The 9,026-nt window shown below is 36.2% G+C and overlaps 1 pseudogene; it reads left to right on the forward strand.

Moving 5' to 3' along the window:
• Positions 1–7,327: 7,327 nt before the first annotated feature.
• Positions 7,328–8,509, forward strand: LOC127561484 (olfactory receptor 14K1-like; annotated as a pseudogene).
• The last annotated feature ends 517 nt before the right edge of the window (positions 8,510–9,026 follow it).

Raw genomic sequence — 9,026 nt, forward strand, 5'->3', positions numbered from 1 at the left:
CCATGAACTGCTGAAAAGAAAGTGTATTCCTTTCTGTCTCCATTACATTTTCTCCAGAGATCTATCATATCTAGCTTTTCTAGTATTCTGTTTACCTCTTTGACTTCTTTCTTATTTATTTTCTGGTTTGATTTATCTAATTCTGAGAGTGCAAGGTTAAGATCTCCCACTATTATAGTTTTACTGTCTATTTCTTCTTGCAGCTCTCTTAGTTTCTCTTTTAAGAATTTAGATGCTACCCCACTTGGTGCATATATGTTTAATATAGATAGTGCTTCATTATCCATGCTACCCTTTAGCAAGATATAGTGTCCTTCCTTATCTCTTTTAATTAGGTCAATTTTTGCTTTAGCTTGATCTGAGATCAGGATGGCTACCCCTGCTTTTTTGACTTCACCTGAAGCATAGTAGATTTTGCTCCAACCTTTTACCTTTAACCTGCATGTATCTCCCCGCTTCAGGTGTGTTTCCTGTAAACAACATATTGTAGGATTCTGGCTTTTAATCCATTCTGCTAACCGCTTCCTCTTTATGGGGGAGTTTACCCCGTTCACGTTTATGGTTAGAATGACCAATTCTGTATTACTTGCCATCTTGTTAACCCGGTTTATGCTTTCCTCCCTTCTTTCCCCTTTCCCCCCTTCCAAGTATTAAGCTTGTGAGCACCCTTGCTTCTCACAGCCCTCCCTTTTTAGTATCCCTCCCCCCTCCTTAGAGTTCCTCCCCTATCTTACCCCTTTCCCTCCCAGTTCCCGTATTCCCTTCCCCTTAGCTTATTCCTTCCCTTTCCACTTTTCCCTTCTCACTTTTCAATGAGATGGGAGAAGTTTCACCATAGATTGAATATGTCTTAAGATTTTTCACTTAAAGCCAATTCTGAAGGCAGTAAGATACCCACTATATTCATCCCCCTCCATTCTTTCTCTCAGATATAATAGGTTTCCTATGCCTCTTCATGAGATGTACTACCCCCACTTTACCCTTTTTCTGGTACAATGTCCTTTCCACATCAATTTCTAGAACAAGGTATACATGTATTCTTTATACATCTATATAGTCAAAATATAGTTCCCAAGATTAATCTTTACCTTTTTAGATTTCTCTTGAGTTCTATATTTGTAGATCAAACTTTTTGTTAAGTTCTGGTTTTTTCATCAGAAATAGATGAAATTCGCTTACTTCGTTGAATGTCCATCTTCTTCCCTGGAAAAAGATGCTCATTCTCGCTGGGTAAGTTATTTTTGGTTGCATACCAAGTTCCTTAGCCTTTCGGAATATCATATTCCAGTCCCTTCGATCTTTTAATGTGGATGCTGCCAGATCCTGGGTGATCCTTATTGTGGCTCCTTGATACTTGAATTGGGTTTTTCTAGCCGCTTGCAATATTTTTTCTTTCACCTGAGGGTTCTGGCATTTGGCCACTATATTCCTTGGTGTTTTGATTTTAGGATCCCTTTCAGTGGGTGATCGATGAATCCTTTCAATGTTTATTTTTTCCTCTGTTCCTATGACTTCTGGGCAGTTCTCTTTGATAATTTCCTGGAAGACAGTGTCCAGGCTCTTTTTTTCATCATGTTTTTCTGGGAGTCCAATGATTCTCAGATTGTCTCTCCTGGATCTGTTTTCCAGGTCTGTTGTCTTCCCCAGAAGGTATTTCACATTTTTCTCCATTGTTTGATTTTTTTGGATTTGCTTGACTGATTCTTCTTGTCTCCTTGAGTCATTCAATTCCACTTGTTCAATTCTGATTTTCAGTGAAGTATTCTCTTCACTCACTTTTTTAAAATCTTTCTCTAATTGTCCAATTGAGTTCTTTTGTTCTGTGGAATTTTTTTCCATTTCGCCAATTTTGTTTTTTAGAGAGCTGTTTTCTGTTTCCAGTTCACTAATCCTATTTTTCAAGGATTTTACTTCTTTATCCACTCTCTCTTTAACTTTCTCCAGACTCTTTTCCCATTTTTCTTCTAGCTCCTTGTGAGAGCCTTTTTAATCACTTCTATGAGGTTCATCTGTGCTGAGGAACAGCCGATCTCCTCCTTTGGGGAATCACCTGGGGACTGCCTGTTTTTAGTCTCCTCAGGATTTAGAGTCTGCTCTCTATCTGTATAGAAGCTGTCAAGGGTTAAAGTCCTCTTCAGCTTCTTGCTCATTCTGTCTATTAATCAGAGATAAACTACCAAAGAAAAACAGAAAAAAACTGGAGTCTTTCTTGGGGGGGGGGCTGGGTGTGTTATCGAGCTTCCTCTACAGACTGCAGGTGGCAGCAGTGAGGCACTAGCAGGACTGTGCTGCGCCTGCGCTCTGAGATCCCAAAGCGTGCTGAGTCACTGAGGGGGGGGAAGGGGGGGGGGGGGGCAGGTCCTGAGAGACTCCAGCTGTTTGCGGTTGTATTCTTCAGCCCGGTGTTTTTAGCTTCTCTGCTGGGCTGTTGACTTGCTGCCGGAGGAAATTATCCAAACCTGTAGCGAAGCTCTCCCCGCAGAAACGGCTACGATCACTCTCCACCCCCTCTCCAGTCTGCTCCCGTGCTCTCACTGCTGCTGCCCGCCGCCTGCGCCCGATCTAAAACCGCCCCAGCCCTCCAGTAAAGACAGACCTTTCTTGGCGGATCTCAAGGATGGCTTCTCTTGGTAACTATTTGTGGGTTTTTTTCAGTCAAGCATTGATTCAGAGGCTTGTAATGAAGTGGATAGTGAGAGAAAGCGCGGAGCTTATGCAACTGTGAGCCTCCTCTCCGCCATCTTAACCGGAAGTCGCAGACAAGATTAAAGGGAAACAATAAACTGGGAAAACATTTTTACATCCAGAGGATCTGATAAAGGTCTCATTTCTTAAATATATAGAGAATTGACTCAAATTAACAATAGTTGAAACCATTCTCCAGTTGATAAATGGTCAAAGGATATAAACAATTTTCAGATGAAGAAATTGAAACTATTTGTAGACACATGAAAAGGTGCTCCAAATCACTATTGATCAGAGAAATGCAAATTAAGACAATTCTGAAATACCACTACACATCTGTCAGATTAGCTAAGATGACAGGAAAAGATAGTGATGAATGTTGGAGGGTATGTGGGAAAACTGGATCACTGTTGTTGGAACTGTGAACGGATCCAACCATTCTGGAGAACAATTTAGAACTATGCTCCAGGAGTTATCAAACTGTGCATACCCTTTGATCCAGCAGTGTTTCTACTGGGATTATATCCCAAAGAGATCTTAAAGGAGGGAAAAGGACCTACATGTGCAAAAAATGTTTGTGGCAGCCCTCTTTGTAGTGTTAAGAATGGATTGAGTGGATGCCCATCAATTGGAGAATGGCTGAATAAATTATGGTGTATGAATGCTATGGGATACTATTGTTCTGTAAGAAACAACCAGCAGGATGATTTCAAAGAGACTTGTAAAGGCCTACATGAACTGATGCTAAGTGAAATGAGCAGAACCAGGAGATCATTATACATGGCAACAACAAGACTATACAATGATCAATACAGATGGACATAGCTCTCTTCAAGAATTAGATGATTCAAACCACTTCCACTTGTTCAGTGATGAAAAGTACTATCTATATCCAGAGAGAGGACTATCAGAACTGAGTGTGGACCACAAGATAGCATTCTCACTCTTTCTGTTTTACTTGCTTGCATTTTTTCTTTCTTAGTTTATTTTCTTCCTTCTTGATCTGATTTTTCTTGTGCAACAAGATAACTGTATAAATATGTATACATATATTGGGTCTAACATGTATTTCAACATATTTAACATTTATTGGACTACCTGCCAGGGGCTGGGGGGGGGGAAGGGGGATGGAGCAGAAAATTTGGAACAAAAGGTTTGCAAGAGTCAATGTTGGAAAAATTACTCATGCATATGCTTTTTAAATAAAAAGCTTTAATAAAAAAGAAATAAATAAATCCATTTGTGAAGATTGTATTTTAAAGAAAACAGGCTCAAAGCAGGGACTTCAATTAGAATACATTGCAAGAGGTGATAGTTCAAGGTTTTAAACTAGAGCAGGGATTGAATGAGTGAGATGAAGAAAATTAATGTGAGATGTGATGATAGAAAGAATAAGATATGGAAATCTATTTAATGGGGAAATTAGTGATAATGAAGAAACAAGATATTAGGAAAGTTATAAATTAGAGTGATAAAAAAATTTAGGGATATTATTCCTAGAAATAAGAGAGTTCAAAATCTGGGAGATCCAGCAAAATAATGACTTCTGCTAGGGACATCCTGCTTCCAATATCTATGATATCCACTGTAAAATATGCATTAAACAATGTTGCAATGTTGAGAATCAGGAAATAGAATTGCGGGACTCATCATGAAAAAAGATGATAACTGAATACATGTTAACTGATGAGGTCACTAAGGAAGAATATGTAGGGAATAAACAAAAGAGGGCATGTAATAGTACACTGACAGTTTTATTTAGTTAGAGAGTATGTTGTAAAGGTAAAAATTCATTAATAGAGATTTAGAATCAGTGATCAAATATGTAAAAGCAGAATACAGGGGGAGAGAGAGAGAGAAAAAGAGAGAGAAAGAGAGTTAAAGAAAGAGAGAGAGGAGAAGGAAGGGAGAGAGGAAAGGTGGAAAGGACAAAGGATAAAAGAAGAAAAATCCAGAAAAAAAAAGACTATAATGGAGGGGAAAGTGTTTAACAGTATCAGATGCTACAAAGAGGTTAAGAAGAATGAATTTTGAATTGAATTAATAATTATTTATGCCTTACAACAAGGTTATTCTAAATGACTACATAATTAAGGAAATTATAGAGGGTTTAAGGGGAAAAGAGAAACAATGAAGTTATTGAATGAAAGAATAATTTTTCTAATACTTTGAGTGGGAAAGATAAGAGAGACATCAAAGAATAGCATATAGAAGTTTATGGAATAGAGGCAGTGATTTCAGGACAAGATAGGATGAGTGGAATATGTAGAGGTTTCACCTTTGTTAGAAGAATAGCAATCATATTTTCATTAGAACCTATACTAAAGGAAGAGGAATGAGAAATTAAATCAATGAATTATGAATTTAAAATAAGGGGGAAAGGAGAAGCTCATCAAGAATGACCTCCAACAGTTAAATGAAATATGATGAAGTCTTTATCTTTGAGAATGGCTACAAGGTAGAGGGTATGAAATTTAAGGAGAGAAAAGAAGATTAAGGGTAGCCAAAGTAAAGAGTGAAAAAGATAAACAATCTAAGAAGAATAAAGTGATTGCCTTGCTAAAGTGAAGACCAGTTGATGTGATATGAAATGACTTTTTGGTAATATAATCTGAAATTAGATGAGGCAGCAAATGATTCCAGACTAGAGAAAGGTGAAGTGAAGTAGTTTACAACTGGGGATGGGAATAGTAAACTCAGATTAGGGATAATTACCCAAAAAATTTCTGAGATGTGAGGACTTTTAAAGGTCCCAGTGAATACAAAGAATAGGTTTGATAAAAATAAGGGATTGAAAAGGTGTATACTCTAATTAAAATACAGTATTTGGAATTTTGAAAGTCCTTTATGTTGATAAAAGTCAATCCCTCTTTCAAAATTCATCCTTTCCAACTATACTTCTAGTTATTTGTTCATATGACATATAAGATATGTACTGCTGTAAACATAATTTTCTGCTAGTGGTAATGCAAGCTTCCCTCTAAGAACCTCTCTACAACCTCCAAAACACACAAAACTGTCCCTAATTTTGCCTGTCAAAAATAAAATCTTTCTCTCATGCATCTCTCTGAGCAATTTATGCAGCCATCCCATTCTACTTTGCATTGTAATTACTTACATATATTTTTTATCTTATTCAAAGAATTGAAGTTTCTTGATTCCCAGAAGATTTATATTTTAAACTATCTGAGTTCAGAATTCAGGTTTTCACAGGACTGAAGAATGATGAATGTTTGCTCAATATTTTATCTATTCTTCTTTATGATATTGCATAGTTCTTTATTTATGTAGCCTTCCTTGAGGAGATGAGTCCAAAAATCTGATTTAATTTAAGAGTATATGAAGATAAATGGACTTTTGAACTGAGACAAATTGAATAGAATCTGGGAGGGGGAGTGGGGAGATATTCTAAAATGCTACCTTCTGCTACTTTCAGTAGAGCCAAATCCACAAGAGATAGTATTCTTCTTGGAATTCATTCTTCATTGAGAAATGGATTTGTCTTTTATTCTTATTCTTCATGCTTGTGGTGGCAGAACCTGTGACCAAGAAAGAACACAAAATTAAGTAGAACAGATGGATGAAAATATATGCAACTGGATTAATTTGCAAGACAATTTTAGTCTGTTAAGCTAATCGTGATTTAAAATATTTCTTAGATTAGATTCCCATACAGGGCATTAGAAATCATTTTAAATTCTTAGATAATTTATATTACTATCAGTTTTGAAGAATGGAAAGACAATCATCTTTTTAAGAACAGGAAACTCAAATTTGTCTCAGCACAAAAACATCAACGAGCTTTTGTGTCAGGCTTGCAATCAAGAGCTTCTGACACAATTTGTGTGACACTGAAAACTCACATAGCTGCCCTGAACCATGATACTATATGTATAAAGGGACTATAATACTACTTGATCTGTCCATCTCACAAGTTTTCTGTAATAAAAAAATTAATAGTCCAGAACATCTTGCAGTTAGAAAACTTTCTATTTTATCATTTTTTTCAGTTTAAGGATCCTTTTAATAAATATACTAATGAGCTATTCATGTGTAGAAGAGTACCAAAAGATCTTTTATACTACTTAGATCAAATATTACCAATCTTTTGTGTGTCATAAATACAATTAGAAATTAGATGGGGGCATCTAGATGGCATAACAGAGTATTAGCCTTGGAGTCAGGAGGAGCTGAATTAAAATCTGACCTCATACACTTAACATTTACTAGCTATGTGACGCTGAGCAAGTCACTTAACTCCAATTACTTCACAAAACAAAAACAAAATAAATGTGAGATGAAACCTCTGAGATTGTGTTCAGTCATGTCATTAAATACCACAGATTGCCAAAAAATGAAAATACAATTATCAAAGTATTTTAAAGTAATTTCATGTGCCTTCAGATATAACTTCCAATCTAGATCCATTCCCTCATTTGACAAATTAAAAAAAAAAGACCAAAAAGATCACAAAGAATAAATAACTACCAATATCCAAGAAACTGAATGTTGCATTTATTTTTTATCTCTATACAGATAATTAATAGAACTCCCTCCTCCCCAGAGCACAGCCAACCTCAACATGGTGACAGTATTCTTCTTTATGGGTTTTCTAAGCTAGGAGCTACAGGTTTTACATGTCATGTTCTTCTTGTTAATTTATCTGGTGGCTCTGATAGGGAACCTGCTCATTTTCATAGTCATCATTCTAGATAGCCACCTCAATATTCCCATGTACTTCTTCCTGAAGAATGTCTCCTTTTTAGATCTTTCCTTATTGAAAACTCCCTGAGAAGAAGCTGTTCAATCTCTTTCTTTGGGTCTGTATTACAGGTCTTTTTTGTAGTTTTATCTGCAGGATTTTTCTCCTCATAGTGATGTCCTATGATCACTATATGGTCATATACCAACCTTTGCACTATGGAACCATAATAAACAAAGGATTTTATATGACAATGACAAATTGTTCTTGATTCACTAGAGGATTTTTTGGGTCTATATATTCAAGTGGTACATTCTTTTTATCCTGTTGTGGCGCCAAGGACATCCATCAGTCTTCCATGATGTTCCTTCCTTCCTAAGAATCTCTTGTGCTGAGAAACACATTGCAGTTGATGTGAATGTGATCACTGGGGTTTAGGGCTTTTCTATGTTATCTCCATAGTCATTTTTTGTGGTTACATCTTCTTGACTGTGTTGAAGATTCCCACTACAGAAAGTTATTCAAAAGCTTTTTCTACTTGTCTGCCCCATTTCATTGTTCTCATGGTTTTCATCTGCTGCCATGTATTATCTAAAGCTGTCCTTAGACTCTGATTCAGCTTTGGATCTATTGTTATCGGTGTTCTATTCAGTGGTGCCACCAATCTTGAACTCTTTCATCTATAGCCTGAGGAATAAAGTGAAGAGTTCTTTGAAGTACATTCTCTTTACCATTCTGTAGTCCCAGGGAGATCCATCAGTTTTCTGTGATATTCCTTCTTTACTAAAGATCTCCTGGGCTGAAACACACATTTCAGTTGATATGAGTGTGTCCATTGGGATCAATTTGGAGATTTTCTGTTGTATCTCCAAAGTCATTTCTTATGGTCATATCTTCTCAACTGTGCTGAAGATTCTCACTATAGAAGGTTGTTCAAAAACTTTTTCCACTTGTCTGCCCCATCTCATTGTTATAATGATATTCGGCATAACTTGAATCATGTCTGTTCTGAATCCATTATTATCAATGTTCTATTCTGTGGAGCCACCAACATTGAACCCTGTCATCTCTACTCTGAAGAATAAGGGTATGAAGAATTTTTTGAGGAAACTTAAAATCTGAAAACTCTTCTCATAGAATTAATACCAAAGTCTTTTCAAAGATAATATTTTTGTTTTTATTGTTTTTCTATGTTTACTGATTTGATTTCTTTATTTATATGAACATGTCAAATTAATCAGTTTTAGAAAACTGACATCCACAGGGCCTGTGGCATGTTAATAAATATGATTTTAAAACTGTGTATATTAAATGGTCAAAGGATATGAACAGATAATTTTCAGATGAAGAAATTAAAACCATTTCTAATTATATGAAAAGGTGCTCTAAATCACTATTGATCAGAAAAATGCAAATCAAGACAACTCTGAGACAACATTACAAACCTATCAGATTAGCTAAAATGTCAGGAAAATATAATGACAAATTTTGGAGGGGAAGTGGGAAAACTGGGACACTAATACATTGTTAGTGAAACTTTGAATGGATCCAACCTTTCTTGAGAGTAATTTGGAACTATGCTCAAAAAGTTATCAAACTGTGCGTATCCTTTGATCCAGCAGTGTTTCTACGGGGCCTA

The sequence above is a fragment of the Antechinus flavipes genome, chromosome 4, assembly GCF_016432865.1.
Source record: "Antechinus flavipes isolate AdamAnt ecotype Samford, QLD, Australia chromosome 4, AdamAnt_v2, whole genome shotgun sequence".
NCBI classification, from domain to species: domain Eukaryota; kingdom Metazoa; phylum Chordata; class Mammalia; order Dasyuromorphia; family Dasyuridae; genus Antechinus; species Antechinus flavipes.